The following is a 16,698-nucleotide window of genomic DNA, read 5'->3' on the forward strand; positions in this document are numbered from 1 at the left end:
TAAACACATTAACCCCTAATCTAATCCCCCTACACCGCCGCCAGCAATAATAACTATATTAACCCTAATTATATTAGGGTTAATATAGTTAATATCGTTATTATATTATATATATATATATTAAGTATAATAACCCTATCTAACTCTAACATCCCTAACTAAATTCTTATTAAAATAAATCTAAATTATATTAATATTATTAATTAAAATATTCCTATTTAAATCTAAATACCTATAAAATAAACCCTAAGATAGCTACAATGTAATTAATAATTACATTGTAGCTATTTTAGGGTTTATATTTATTTTACAGGTAACTTGGTATTTATTTTAACTAGGTACAATAGCTATTAAATAGTTAATAACTATTTAATAGCTACCTAGTTAAAATAATTACCAATTTACCTGTAAAATAAATCCTAACCTACACTATCAATAAATTAAATAAACTACAAATATCTAAACTAAAATACAATTAAATAAACTAAACTAAATTACAAAAAAAACAAACACTAAATTACAAAAAATAAAAAAAATTACAAGATTTTTAAGCTAATTACACCTATTCTAAGTCCCCTAATACAATAATAAAGCCCCCCAAAATAAAAAAATTTCCCTACCCTATTCTAAATTTAAAAAGTTAACAGCTCTTTTACCTTATGAGCCCTTAAAAGGGCCTTTTGCGGGGCATGCCCCAAAGAAAACAGCTCTTTTGCCTGTAAAAAAGCACACAATACCACCCCCCAACATTACAACCCACCACCCACATACCCCTATTCTAAACCCACCCAAACCCCCCTTAAAAAAACCTAACACTACCCCCCTGAAGATCTCCCTACCTTGTATTCACCCAGCCGGGCAGAACTCTTCATCCGATCCAGGCGATGTCTTCAATCAAGCAGCAGAGAAGTCTTCTTCCATCCGGGCGATGTCTTCAATCAAGCGGCAGAGAAGTCTTCTTCCATCCGGGCGATGTCTTCAAGCAAGCGGCAGAGAAGTCTTCTTCCATCCTGCGATGTCTTCAAGCAAAGCGGCATCTTCAATCTTCTTTCTTCGCTCCTCCGAGGAGCATCCATCCGGCACGACAACTGAACGAGGAATGAGGTACCTTTAAATGACGTCATCCAAGATGGTGTCCATCGAATTCAGCCAATCAGAGTTTTCTACCTTAATTCCGATTGGCTGATAGAATCCTATCAGCCAATCGAAATTCGATGGACGCCATCTTGGATGACGTAATTTAAAGGTACCTCATTCCTCGTTCAGTCGTCGTGCCGGATGGATGCTCCGCGGCGGAGGAGCGAAGAAAGAAGATTGAAGATGCCGCTTTGCTTGAAGACATCGCCAGATGGAAGAAGACTTCTCTGCCGCTTGCTTGAAGACATCGCCCGGATGGAAGAAGACTTCTCTGCCGCTTGATTGAAGACATCGCCCGGATGGAAAAAGACTTCTCTGCCGCTTGATTGAAGACATCGCCCGGATGGAAGAAGACTTCTCTGCCGCTTGATTGAAGACATCGCCCGGATCGTTTTTTTTTAATTTAGTTTAGTTTATTTAATTGTATTTTAGTTTAGATATTTGTAGTTTATTTAATTTATTGATAGTATAGGTGTATTTGTAACTTAGGTTAGGATTTATTTTACAGGTAAATTGGTAATTATTTTAACTAGGTAGCTATTAAATAGTTATTAACTATTTAATAGCTATTGTACCTAGTTAAAATAAATACCAAGTTACCTGTAAAATAAATATAAACCCTAAAATAGGGTAGCTATCTTAGGGTTTATTTTATAGGTAAGTATTTAGATTTAAATAGGAATATTTTAATTAATAATATTAATATTAATTAGATTTATTTTAATAAGAATTTAGTTAGGGATGTTAGAGTTAGATAGGGTTATTATACTTAATATATATATAATATAATAACCATATTAACTATATTAACCCTAATATAATTAGGGTTAATATAGTTAATATATATAATATAATAACTATATTAACTATATTAACCCTAATATAATTAGCGTTAATATAGTTAATATAGCTGGCGGCGGTGTAGGGGGATTAGATTAGGGGTTAATGTGTTTAATATAGGTGGCGGCGGTATAGGGGGATTAAATTAGGGGTTAATATTTTTAAAATAGATGGCGGCGGGTAGGAGCTCACATTAGGGGGTAGGTAAGGTAGATGGGGGTGGGGTAGGGGGCTCACTTTAGGGGGTAGGTAAGGTAGATGGCGGCGGTGTAAGGGGCTCACATTAGGGTGTATGTAATGTAGCTGGCGACGGTGTAGGGGGATCACATTAGGGGGTTATACTTTTAATGTAGGTGGCGGCGGGGTCCGGGAGCGGCGGTTTAGGGGTTAAATACTTTATTAGGGATTGCGGCAGGGGATCGCGGTTGACAGGTAGATAGACATTGCACATGTGTTAGGTGTTAGGTTTTATTTAGCAGGTAGTTTAGGGAGTTACGGGGCTCCAATAGACAGCGTAAGGCTTACTATGGCTGCATTTTGTGGCGAGGTGAAAATGGAGTAAGATTTCTCCATTTTCGCCACTTAAGTCCTTACGCTGTATATTGGATACCAAACTGCGCGGGTTTGGTATACCTGCCTATGGCCCAAAAAACTACGGGCGAAGGCAGAAATATACGAGCGTAACTTCTAGGTTACGCCATATATAGGATACCAAACCCGCGCAAAATTCGGCGTCGCCGGCTTTTGCGGGCGACGCTGCATATCGGATCGGGCCCCTGGTGTTCAGGATTACCTTGGATGAGAGCAGGTAAAGTAACCATATTACTGTGCTTCACCTGTACTTCAGTTCAGACATCCACAAAAATATGGCCTGTTAGGGAGGCCTGAGGACAGGTTTGAAAACCAGTGTGATAGAGAATGCAATTTTAAGCAACTTTCCATTGTACTTCTATTATCTAATTTATTTTGTTCTCTTGGTATCCTTGTTTAAAAAGCATACCTAAGTAGGCTCAGGAGCTGCAATGCACTACTGGGCGCTAGCTGATTGGTGGCTGCACATAAATGCCTTTTCTCATTGGCTGGGGGGGGTTAATAAAAGAGCTTGATTGCTTTAGGGCAATGCCCTAATAAAGGCCCTTTTAAGGGCTATTGGTAGTTTATTTTTAGAATAGGGCTTTTTTATTCTGGGGTGTTTTTTTAAGGGGTATTAGAATAGGATGAATTATTTTATTGTTTTCGGTAATTACTTTTTTTTATTTTCTGTAATGTTCGATTAATTTTTTAATGTCAGAGATTGTTTGTTTGTAGTAATGTTAGGTTGTTTTTTTTAGTAATGTAAGATTTTTTTTAAGTAATAGTTTTTTTTTTTAAGTAATGCTAGGTTTATTTTAAGGTAAGATTAGGTTTTATTTATTTTTACAGGTAAGTTTTTTATTTTATTTTTAAGGTATTTAGGATTTATTTTGTAAGATTTGGGTATTTTAATTTGGGTTAAGTCAGGCGGTGTTAGGTTAGGGAGTTTAGATGTTAGTTTTTGACTTTGCGATGTGGAGGTATGGTAGTTTAGGGGTTAATAGTGTACTTAGGCACTTTGCGATGTGGGGGGATGGTGATTTAGGTGTTAATAGTATAGTTATGTACTTTGCGATGTGGGGGGATGGTGGTTTAGGGGTTAATAGTGTAATGGGAAGATTGTGGTGGGCTATGTGGTGGTTTAGGGGTTATTACAGTAGGGGCTTATAGTGATTGGAGTTGGCGTGCGAGTAGGCTGCTAGGTTTTTAAACTTTTGTTTGCTTATTGTGGTAGCGGTAACCTTTTTCTTGAGGGTTAGCTCTAGAGCAAAAACTTTTAACTTTCAATTTGTAATATTAGTGCCACCTGACTCGCGCAAAAGGTTTACCGCTAGCGCAATTATCACTCTAGCACAAGCAGTAGTTACCGCTCCCCTTGTAATCTAGCCCAATATAAATATAACAGCAAACATGACAACAAACAAATAACTAACAACCAAACCTATCTGGCAAATTTAGTTATAAGAATACTTTCCAGTTTTTCAACATTCTTCAATGGGTCTTTGTGGCTTTCTGACAGCTCTGCCACTATATGTATATTTGTTAAAGTTTGATGATTCTGACAGAGACTCTCCTCTGTCAAGCTCTTCCACATCAGCTTCATGAAATGGCAATATTTAATGTCCAAATGCTCCATTTTCCTCAGGTGGTGTCCTTTCATGTTCAGCCCCTAATAAGTCATCTGTATTGCTAAACAATTCCATGTATGTTGGAAGTGTTTTGGACCCTGCACATTTAGGTATCTTCTGTAGTTGTCTGCTATTTCATCTGAGAACTAAACCTTCTGTGGTTTTTACTTCAAATGACCATTCTAACACTTTATGCAGCACAACAGCTTCATCGCCCCAGTTTTGTCTTGTCTAGACTTTCATAACATGCCGCTCCCTGTGATCTTTTGCACCCCTGTCATAGTATCTCTTCTGACGTTCTCTTATGCTCTCTTTCTTTCCCAATACATTTTGTGTAATTTTCTTTTTGTATGGTACTGGGTAAGAGCCACCTGAGTAACTTTAGTTTTTATCTGCTTACCAAAAAGTTCTGCTGGAGCAGCTTTGTATTTTAATAAAGTCTGTATGTTTTATACATTGGCTTGCCACGAACTTTTTAAGCTTTTAACTTTTCTATCATTGCCAATTTGGTAGTCAGTGTAAAGACTGACTTTAAGAAGGATCAGTGTTTCACACGGAGCACTGGTATCTATCGTCAACCCATCAGAAGTATCAGGACTATTAAGATCTGATGCTGGGATTTGGGTACGTGCTGTTTGTGACAAGAGCCGTGCAGTATCATCTGAAACAGTTAGCTGGGCGACTGCTAAGAGCCCAGAATGCCTATATAGCACTATTTGGGTGCTTTACATCCTGTAAGTACAGGACTTTGTAGTGGGGTAACAGCTGACACTTTTGACCCTGCACTATTGTGGCGCCTTCTTTTCTTTTTATATCTTTGATACTACAGGAGTGTATTCCAACTACGTCCGGAAGAAGCAGCCTGCCACTGATGACAGTTTGATTTTCCACAAGATCGTTTCTGTTTCTACAGAGGAGGAAATACCAACTTAAGCAACATCTCCTTACATGAACTGATAAGTGGACTTTTTATATCATTTGCAATCACCACTTTTTTACTTTTTGTTTTACACTCACATTATTGTTCACTTTATCTTTATTGACATGTTAGAGTGAATGTATATGTAAGATATCGTCATTTTGATATATAGTGAGATCTTATTTGGCTCACTCTGATTATACACATGTAAATGTAGCATGTGTTTTTGATTATTTATTCACTTGTTATTTGTACACCAATATTAGGCGCATCCAATTGATACTTTGTATTTTTCTATCTACTGTATCTATGTATCTACTTGACTGGGTCAAACATTGACAGTTCTCCCTTGCTTGCTAATCACTTAAATAGGTGAATATCCTCATTTTGTAGAAATATAAAGCACAATAAATATATAACTTAGATAACACATTCAACTTCAAATCTATCCCTTGTAAGATAAGAAGAATGTTGTATAGAGAGTTCTATTAGTAATGATTGTCAAAGCACAGACTTTTATATTTACAGAAAACTTCCAAATATGGTAATATTAACTCATGTAGTGGGGATAGATTAGATCATATATTGACAAAAAATAAATTCTAACAAATGTATGTTTAAGCAGGTTTTTCTCATTGAAAAAGGAGACCAAGGAGTGCAGAAGAGAGATATATTCTAAGGGTGAAGAAAGCGCACTAAATTTTCAAGGGGAGTTGGCAACAATAATGTACCCCAATACAAAAAAGAAAAGTCACACACATATTATGCCATATAAACAAAGTGCAATATCACACATATTGTGTATTATTCCCCACAAGCACCACTTTCAATCTCAAACAGTCTAAGGTCAAGTTCGGCAAGTGCCTCCAGCGAGCCCAGTGCTCGCTTGGAGCGTTCGGGGAAGGCTTCCAAGCAAGGTGCTGGGTGTTGCGGCCTAAGTCATGTTACTTACACACTATGCATCACTTCACACCCATAATGTTTTATGACATTGTACAGGTGGTCAATAGATGAAAAAGGTTAAAATGGGTTTGTAGAATTTGAAAATCAGAGAAAACCTGAGAAAACTTGCCTGAAAAGTGTTTCCTTATTAATTGGAATATTGGTGTCAAATTGTCTCCATTCAAGATTTAGGGGCCATTCTCATGTCAATTTATTTGAAAAACCTTGTGATAAAAAGGTTTTGTGTTTGCTTTGACTGAAATGGGTTTAAATTTAAAACAAAACAAAATATAGTGCAATTCCCATAGTTATTCGGACAGACTGGAATGGAGCCCACTGAGTCTATAGGCTGAATGTATAAGATATAGCCATGAGTGACTGACACTGTGATACTTTTCATGATTGTGGTGGAACCTCTGGTTTGTGTTTATTTATACAGGGTGACACTGATATTTATCCCCAAATTAAATTATAATTCTCAGTAAAAAAATCACATTGTTTGTTCCTATACTTTAGCTAAAGACAGATGTCCATTTATTAAATATGTGGTTAAAAAAAAATATTTGTATTAATTATTTTAAGCCCTTTCCTGTAATTTTGCGCTTAAAAAATGAGGATTTGTAAGTGCAGACTTTAGAAGCATAACCGTGAGGCATATCTGTCTCTAACTGGCCTCAGCAGGGAAAAAGTGCAAAAAAAAAGCAAGCTTTTCCAAGTGGCTAGCCTTGTCTGCTCCATTAAAAATGCGAGATTACATATGCGGGGTAGGCTTCAGCGTAACTGCTGAAACCCGCGTCACCCGTAATTTCCCCTTGCACACATTTATGGTGCTGGCAGTTCATAAAGTGCAGTAAGTCGGATAAACTGTCGCTGTCCAGAAATGTGCGTATATACAAATTTCTGGAGTCGCCAGTGACTTACGGCACGTTAGAAACTGCTGGCACCTAAGAAAAAAAAAAAAAGGTAAATCTCCCGTAAAAGTCTAACACGCCTCTCAAAAATAAACCCGACACATCAAAACCCCTATTTCTTTCCTTAGATATGGTGAGTCCACGGCTTGAATAATTACTGTTGGGAATATCACTCCTGGTCAGCAGGAGGAGGCAAAGAGCACCACAGTTAAACTGCTAAGTATTACTCCCTTACCTACAACCCCCAGTCATTCTCTTTGCCTTTGGCGCATGGAGGAGGTGAAGTTTAGGTGTCTGAAGAAAAATTTAATCTACAAGCAAGTTTTGGGGTATAGCCGTATTCCATGTCATTCCTTGCAGTCGGGTAGTGGTGGCTTTAAAGCAGTTAGGAACTTGTAAAGAGGTACTTATTGTGTTTTCCTAACAATTGCTGCCCTAGTTTAGAAAGCCAGAGTTGGCTATTCTGTTCTTTCTTTTTCAAAGGTCTCTGTGAAGAACTGTGTCTTCTCATACCTTGTAACTGTCTACATGCCGGACAGCGGAGCAGGTAAGTGCTTTTTCTTCCAGTTGGGGAGAACATGCACTTAAATTAAAAGACACTGCTTTTTTATTGGGACATAGATAATCCTGTTGTATGAGTTACACTGGAGCATAAAGCAGGCACTGTAGCATGTGTGAGACTAACATTTAAACTCTTTTGAAAAGAAAGGGTAAAATGTTTTTATTAGGCTTTATTTTCTGACACATATTTACTTGATAAAACAATTCAAGTTTAAACTGAAAGTAAGGCTGAATTTTCTATTACAGCAGTTTATTCTTTTCCCCACTGCTTTAAAATAAAACAATGCAACATTTTAAACTGTCCAGTTTGGAAAAAAAAATGGTTATTTCTGGTACTCAGTGTACCAGGAAGCTATTTTTAGTGCCTCTCTGTGTCTCAGCAGTAAAAAAAAAAGTTGTTTTTCTCCATATCTGGGTTATCCGGTCTAAATTGGTAGCGGTAAGGCACCTCAGTAATTGAGGTGTGGGATTGCGTGAGGGGTATTTTAAAGGTTTATTTGATGTTTATTAAATGTTTTTTACTTAACTTTTCTCACATAATTTTAGCTGGGGATCAATCCTAATTTGGGATAAAATTTAAAGTGTATTTTTTCCTTAAAATCTTTGAAACTTATCTGTACAGTTTTATTTATTTTTTCACAACATGTCTGATATGGAGCAAGAGCCTGTTCTCATGAATTCATGCTTATTATGTTTAGATCCACAAATTAAAGCCCCTATGCAATTTTGTTCTTCATGTGTCAATAAAACCTTGCAAAATAAAGGTAACATTTTTGAGCCTAATGTCTCTCAGATTGATGCTGTTAAAATAATACCTCAGCTTTCTCCTGCTACGTCAATGGCGTCACATGCAGTGCTCTGTAGTTCCTCTATAACTCCTAGTGGAGTTTATTTAAAAGCAGAAATTGCTGCCCATGTATCTTCAGCGGTATCTGCAGCATTAGCTGCCATTCCCAGATTACAGGGAAAACGGAAGAGGAAATCTAGAAATTCAGAAAGTAAGGTGCCTGTCCTCAGTTCTACTTCCCAAGTTGCCCTTTTTCATAAGTCTGATGAGGAAGATTATCTTACAGGAATGGGAGAATCCAGGGGTGTCTTTTTCCCTGTGTCTCATTTTTAAGAAAAATGTTCCTGTTGAGGACTCCATGAAAGACCCTTGGTATACTGTACCCAAAGCTGAGGACAGAGTAAGAGAACCACTATTCCTATTGATGATAGCTGCTCTATTAAGGATCCGATGGACAAGAAGCTGGAGGCTTATTTGAAAAAGATTAATGTTCATAAAGGTCTCAAATGGCAACCTGTGGTGTGTATTGCCACCGTGACTAGTGCGGAATCTTATTGGTTCGACGCCTTGTCTGATTTTCTTCAAGCTGGCCAATTCCTTTATTGCAGATGCCATTTTACAGGTTGTTAGACTAGGAGCTAAAACTTCAAGTTTTGCTGTCCTAGCCTGCAGGGCTTTATGGTTGAAATCCTGGTCTGCAGACATTTCCTCTAAAGTCAAGCTTCAGGCGATTCCTTACAAGGGCAGAACCTTGTTTGGACCCGGTTTGGCAGAAATAATCCCTGATATTACGGGTGGAAAAGGGTCTTTTCTACCTCAAGATAAGAAGAATAGGCCTAAAGGACATCAGAGTAATTTTTGTTCCTTTCGTAACCTCAGAGGAAAGCCTTCCCCTTCTTCTTCCAAGCAGGAACAATCCAAGTCTTCTTGGAAACCCAAACACTCTTGGAACAAGGGAAAACAATCAAAGACACCCGCAGCTGATTCCAAATCAGCATGAAGGGTTTGACCCGATCCAGGATCGGATCAGGTGGGGGGCAGACTTTCTCAGTTCTCTCAAGCCTCTCTCTCTCTCAAGAGATGTCCCAGATCCCTGCACATAGTATCCCAGGGTTACAAACTGGAATTCAAGACTTTTCCTCTGAGGCAGATTCCTTCTATTAAGATTATCTGCAGACCAGATAAAGAGAGAGGCATTCTTGAAATGTATACATCTTTCTTCCCTGGGAGTGATAGTTCCAGTTATATTGCCAAAAAAGAGGGAACTTTCTGTCCCATTCTAGACTTAAAGTGTCTAAACAAGTTCCTCAAAGTTCCATCCTTCAAGATGCAGATACGCTCCATTCTTCCTTTAGTACAAGAGGGTCAGTTCATGACAACCATAGACCTAAAGGATACATATCTTTATGTTCCTATTCACAGGGAGCATCACAGATTCCTGAGATTTGCCTTTCTGGACAAACATTTCCAATTTGTGGCCCCTCCATTTTGTCTAGCCACGGCTCCCAGAATTTTTTCAAAGGTTCTGGGGATCATTTGGCAGTGATCCGTTTTCGTGGAATTGCTGTGGAACCCTACCTGGATGACATATTAGTTCAGGCACCATCCTTTCAACAAGCAAAATCACACACAGAGATATTGTTGTCTTTTCTTTGTTCCCACGGATGGAATGTGAATCTGGAAAAGCTCCCTTTCCCCTGCTACAAGAGTAGTGTTCTTAGGGACCATAATAGATTATTGATGAAGGTTTTTTCTGACAGAGGTCAGGAAAAACAAAATCATTTCCTCTTGCCTCTCTCTTCAGGCTACTGCTCATCCTTCAGTGGCTCAATGCATGGAGGTAATCGGTCTGATGGTGGCTTCCATGGACATCATTCCTTTTGCTCAATTCCATTTGAGAGTTCTCCAGTTGTGCATGCTCAGACAATGGAATGGCGATCATGCGGATCTATCTCAGAGAATAGAGTTATATCAGTCATCAAGGGATTCTCTCCCATGGTGAATTTCTCAGGAACATCTTTCTCAGGGCACATGCTTTCGGAGACCTTCCTGGGTGATCGTGACCACGGACTCCAGCCTGCTGGGCTAGGGGGTAGTGTGGAACTCGTTAAAAGCTCAGGGCCTTTGGACTCGGGAGGAGTCTGCTCTTCCCATCAACATTTTGGAGTTGAGGGCGATTTACAATGCTCTATTGGCTTGTCCCAGTTTATCAGGTTCCAGTCAGACAACATAACCTCTGTGGCTTACATCAATCACCAAGGAGGAACTCGGGGCCATGAAGGAGGGTACTCGGATTCTTCAGTGGGCAGAAACCCACAATTGCTGTCTATCTGCCCTCCACATTCCAGGAGTAGAAAACTGGGATGTGGATTTTCTGAGCAGACAGACTTTTCATCCTGGGTAGTGGGAACTGTGCCGGAGTTAGATCTGATGGCGTCCCGTCAGAATGCCAAGCTTCCAAGGTACAGTTCAAGGTCAAGAGATCTGCAGGCCATTCTGATAGATGCTCTGAGGGTTCCTTGGGTTTTCAAGTTGGCATACCTGTTTCCTCAGTTTGCTCTCCTTCCACAAGACATTGCTCATATTAAAGAGGAGAGGGTGTCGGTGATTCTAATAGCCCCTGCGTTGCCTCGCAGGATCTGGTTTGCAGACCTAGTGAAGATGTCATCTCTCCCACCTTGGAGATTACCTCTGAGGAAGGACCACCTGATTCAGGGTCCCTTCCTTCATCCAAATCTCGTTTCTCTGAAGCTGGCTGCTTGGAGATTGAACGCTTAATTCTGTCTAAGCGTGGTTTTTCTGAGTTGTCATTGAGACCATGATTCAGGCTTGCAAGCCTGTTACTAGAAAGATTTACCATATGACATGGCGTAAATATCTTTATTGGTGTGAATCCAAGGGCTACTCTTGGAGTAGAATTAGAATTCCTAGAATTTTATCTTTTCTTCAGGAAGGCCTGGAGAAGGGATTGTCAGTCAGTACCCTGAAGGGTCAGATTTCTGCTTTATCAGTTTTACTACATAAACATTTTGCGGATGTGCCAGATGTGCAATCTTTTTGTCAGGCCTTGGTCAAAATCAGGCATGTCTTTGAAGTCTGTTGCTCCTCCTTGGAGCCTTAACCTTGTTCTTAAAGTTTTACAGCTGGCTCCGTTTGAACCGTTGCTATCTTGGAGCCGTTGTTATCTTGGAAGGTTTTGTTTCTTGTTGCTGTCTCTTCTGCTCGAAGAGTCTTGGAACTCTCAGCTCTGCAGTGCGATTCCCCTTATCTTATTTTTCATGCCAATAAGGCAGTTCTTCGTACTAAGTTAGGTTTCCTTCTTAATGTTGTTTCTAATAGAAATATCAATCAGGAATTTGCTGTTTCCTCTCTGTGTCCTAATCCTTCTTCTTCCAAAGAACGTTTGTTAGACAATTTGGATGTTGTACATGCTCTTAAATTCTACTTACAGACGACTAAGGATTTTCCCCAGTCCTCTGCCCTCTTTGTCTGTTTCTCTGGGAAACGTAGAGGTCAGAAAGCTACTGCTACTACTCTATCTTTTTGGTTACAAAGTATAATTCATTTGGTTTATGAGACTGCTGGACAGCAGCCTCCTGAGAGAATTACGGCTCATTCCACAAGAGCTGTTTCCTCTTCTTGGGCTTTCAAAAATGATGCTTCTGTGGAACAAATTTGCAAGGCTGCAACTTGGTCTTCTCTACATACTTTTTCCAAATTGGATACTTTTGCCTCGGCTGAGGCTTCTTTTGGGAGAAAGGTTCTTCAAGCAGTGGTGCCTTCTGTTTAGGACTGTCTGTCTTGTCACTCCCTATTTATCCGTGTGCTCTAGCTTGGGTATTGGTTTCCAACAATAATTGCAGTGGACTCACCATATCTTAGGAAAGAAAAACAAAATTTATGCTTACCTGATTAATGTATTTATTTCCGGATATAGTGAGTCTACGCCCCCACCCATTATTTTAAGACAGTTGTTCTTTTGACTATAACCTCAGGTACCTCTACACCTTGTGTTACTCCTTTTCCTCCATTTCCCTTCGGTCAAATGACTGGGGGTTGTGGGTAAGGGAGTGATACTTAGCAGCTTAACTGGTGCTCTTTGCCTCCTCCTGCTGGCCAGGAGTGATATTTCCAACAGTAATTACTCAAGCCGTGGACTCACCATATCCGGAAACAAATACATTTATCAGGTATGCATAAATTTTGTTTATCTGCCATCACCCCCATATCGGAACTAATAATAAATGTATTAACCCCTAAATCTGCAAACCCCAACATCGCAAACTACTTAATAAATGTATTAACCCCTAATCCTCCATTCACCCACATCACAATCTACCTAAAAATGTAATAACCCCTAATCCGCCATTCACCCATATCGCAATCTGCCTAATAAAAATATTAACCCCTAATTTGTCAACCCCCCACAACGCAAAGTACCTATTAAAAATAATAACCCCTAATCGGTCATTAACCCACAATGCAATAAACCTAATAAAACTATTAACCCCTAATCTGCCAAACCCACACAACGCAATAATCCTAATTAATCTATTAACCCCTAATCTGCCAAACCCCCACAATGCAAATATCTCATTAAATTACTAAACCCCCTAACCTAACACCCCCTAAATTAACCACAATTACCTAAATTACAAAATACTAAGTTACAATTAAAATAAAAAAGCTAACATTACTTAAAAAAATAAATAAAAAAAATGAAATGAATCTAAGATTACAAAAAATTAAAAAGACTAACATTACATAAAATAATAAACCAAATTATCAAAAATTAAAAAATTAAACCTAATACCTATGAAAATAAAAACACCCCCTAATCTAATACTAAACTACCAATAGCCCTTAAAAGGGCCTTTTGTAGGGCATTGCCCTAAGTTAAACAGCTCTTTTACTTTAGAAAATACTAAGTCCCCCCTCTAACAGTAAAAAACACCACCCACCAAACCCCCCAAAATAAAAAAAACCTAACACTAAAAAATCCTAAACTACCCATTGCCCCTAAAGGTTAATAGATTTATTAGGATTATTGCGTTGTGTAGGTTTGGCGGATTAGGGGTTAATAGTTTTATTAGGTTTATTGCGTTGTGGGTTAATGTTGGATTAGGGATTAATAGTTTTATTAGGTTTATTGCGATGTGGGATAATGGCAGATTAGGGGTTAATAGATTTATTAGGTTTATTGTGATGTGGGTTAATGGCAGATTAGGGGTTAATAGATTTATTAGGTTTATTGCGATGTGGGTTAATGGCGGATTAGGGGTTATTATATATTTTATTAGTTATTGTGGTGGGGGTTTGCGGTTGACAGGTAGATAGATATTGCGCATGCATTAGTTAATATTTTAAGGCAGTTATGGTGCTCACATTTTCAGCGTAAGGCTTGCTGCGCCTGCCTATGTGTGGCAAGGTGAAAATGAAGTAAAATGTCTCCATTTTCGCCTCGTAAGTCCTTGCTCTGAATATGTGATACCGATTTGCAACGCGGTTCTATGTTAGTTTATAGGAGTAAAAATTGCGGGCGACAGGTGAAATATACATGCCGCATGCGGTGTCGTATATGTGATACTAAAACCGCATAAAATCCGGCGTCGCCGGCTTTTGCTGGCAACGCCGCATATGTAACCTTGCCTCAGATTAGTTCTTAGAAATAATGCAAGTGGTAGCAAAGTGTAAATCTATTCTGAAAGTGTTAATACTTGACCTGTATGTTAATTTAATATATTTTTTTTAATTATTGGAACACTACACAAAACATGTTTTTTTGTTGTTGTTTTGTTTAATGTCACCCTTTCCTGTCTAGATATAGGTTATTTTTTTTGTTTTGTTTTTAATTTCCATATGTTACCCATAATAATTATTTTTTATTGATCCTCATTCACACTCATTAGATATCTCTTCTGTTTTAACTTAAAGTGACATGAAACCCACATTTTTTTAATTCACGATTCAGAGCATACACTTTTAAGCAACTTTCCAATTTACTTCTATTATCTGGTTTGCTTTGTTCTTTTGGTATCCTTTGTTGAAATGCATACCTAGGTAGTCTCAGAAGCTGGGCACTAGTTGCTGATTGGTGGCTACACATATATTCCTGTTGTTATTGTCTTACCAATGTGTTCAACTAGCTCCCAGTAGTGCCTTGCTTCTTCAATAAATGATATCAAAAGAATGAAGTAAAATTCATAATAGAAGTAAATTGGAAAGTTGTATAAAATTGTATGCTCAATTTAAATATTGAAAAAAAATGTTGGTTTCATGTCCCTATAAATGCTAGTAGAATTATACTAATTTGTGTCTTCCTTTTTCTGTTCAGTTTGTTAAATACCTCCTTCCAATCTTCATACACATTTTTAGCATTCAGCTGGCTAAATCATATTTGTTTTTCCTATGTTTCTATACTTGGCTATTGAAATTCTGTTGCAGATTTAGCCTTAGATGGGGGAGGGTGCAACACCACTGAAGAGAATTTTACTCAGGGAAGTTAATATTTAATATAGGCATCACTGTTCTCCTCTGTTGCTGGTTCACCCAATAACAGACAAGTAAGAGATCTCTATTTACTAAAACTCTACAACTTTATTGATGGAGACAGAAACAGCTGCACAAGCATAACAACAAAAAGTAGTTTTACTCAGGATGGAACATATTACAAACACATTTGAAAATACAAATACCCTATTTTAAATATTTAGATACAACAGCAAAACAATCACTTTATTTTAACTTTAAAGTTCACAAACAATGAAAGATTGTAGAAATTTAAATTTTTTTCACTTATGTATAGCAAGAAAGACAAAATAAAATGCTCATGATTTAGAATTCACTTCTATTATTAAAGGGATATGAGTCCCAACATTTTATCTTCCAGGATTCAGATAGAGCGCACGCACACATTTCAACTTATTCTCAATTTACACGTTATCATGTTTGCTTCATTGAAGGAGTAGCTATGCACTACTTGGAGCTAGCTGAGCACATGTGGTGAGCCAATGATAAGAGGCATATATGTGCAGCCACCAATTACCAGCTTGCTTCCAGTAGTGCATTTCTGCTCCTGAGCCTACCTATATATGCTTTCTAACAAAGGATACCGAGATAACAAAAGCAAATTAGATAAAAGAAGTTCGAAAGTTGTTTAAAATTGCATGCTCTATCTGGCTTCTTTCTTTTGGTATCCTTTGTTGAAAGGCATAGCTAATTAGGCTCAGGAGTAGCAAAGCATTACTGGGAGCTAGCTGCTGATTGGTGGCTACACACATATGTCTCTTGTCATAAGCTCAACAGAGGTGCTTAGCTAGGTCCCAGTAGTGCATTGCTATTCTGGAGCTGACAGGGGTTAAATACATAGTTAAACAGATTTAGAGCATTTTTCATTTTTATGTTCCTTTAAAGGGACACTGAAGTCCAAATCAAATTTTAATGATTCAGATTGAGCATGCAATTTTAAACAACTTTACAATTTACTTCAATTAACAAAATGTGCAGTCTTTTTATATTTACACTTTTTGAGTCACCAGCTCCTGCTGAGCATGTGCAAGAATTCACAGATTATACGTATATGCATTTGTGATTGGCTGATGGCTGTCACGTGATAGAGTGGAAATAAGCATAAATTTAGAATTTGCCATAAAAAAAAAAATCTACTATTCATTTAAAGTTCAGACTAAGTGCTATTGTATTGACTTGCTATCATGCATTGGTTGATTATGCAAATCTACAAAATGTTTTTTTTTTGGTTGTGATGTCATGTCATATTTTCCTATGACAACTTTACCTTTTGAGCATGTTTAAAGAAGTTAAACAGCTTTTTTTCTGTAAATTGCACTGAGTGGTGGGGAAGCTACATTTATAACATGGCTTTTATATTTGTTCTGGCTTAAAGGGTAATAACATCAAAACATATAAACATTACCAACAAAATAAACATCTTCAATATTTACCTCTCCCTAATGTAGTGACCCTCTTCCTAGGTTGCATGGGCTTTTTAGCTATGACAAAGTGTTAGACACCTGCTAATAACAGCAGGTAGATGTACAACAGAGACGCTCGTAAACCCTCTGCTATTCAGGTAAGAAGACTCTGCCTACATTCCAAAAGGTCAAAAATTCTTGCAGCTAGCAATAATCAGAGAAGTTCTGGGAGTGACAGAAATGCTCAGCTCCTCCCTAGGACCTAGGAGAGACACAATTTAGTCAAGTTCTTAACTATTACAGGACTCAAATGTATGAAGAAGTATATGTATTTAAAATGATCTTTTAAAATAAAAGTACATGGTGAATGTTAGTATAATAAAGAGAATTTTATAGCAAAAATATCATGTTTAAAGTGATTGTAACTTTAATGAATTAAAGCCCATTATCAAATAATCTTAAAAACAGG

General features: G+C 37.9%; 1 protein-coding gene across 2 annotated transcripts in view; it reads right to left on the reverse strand.

The window, feature by feature from the left end:
• The window catches only part of SLC39A5 (solute carrier family 39 member 5), a 157,455-nt gene extending 141,060 nt beyond the window's left edge, over positions 1–16,395 (reverse strand). For both annotated transcript variants that reach the window (XM_053708099.1, XM_053708098.1), the window contains exon 1: positions 16,260–16,395. The gene's annotated coding sequence lies outside the window, so the exon portion shown is untranslated. The remainder of the gene's footprint in view (positions 1–16,259) is intronic.
• Positions 16,396–16,698: the final 303 nt, after the last annotated feature.

The sequence above is a fragment of the Bombina bombina genome, chromosome 3 (genome assembly GCF_027579735.1).
Source record: "Bombina bombina isolate aBomBom1 chromosome 3, aBomBom1.pri, whole genome shotgun sequence".
Lineage (NCBI taxonomy): Eukaryota > Metazoa > Chordata > Amphibia > Anura > Bombinatoridae > Bombina > Bombina bombina.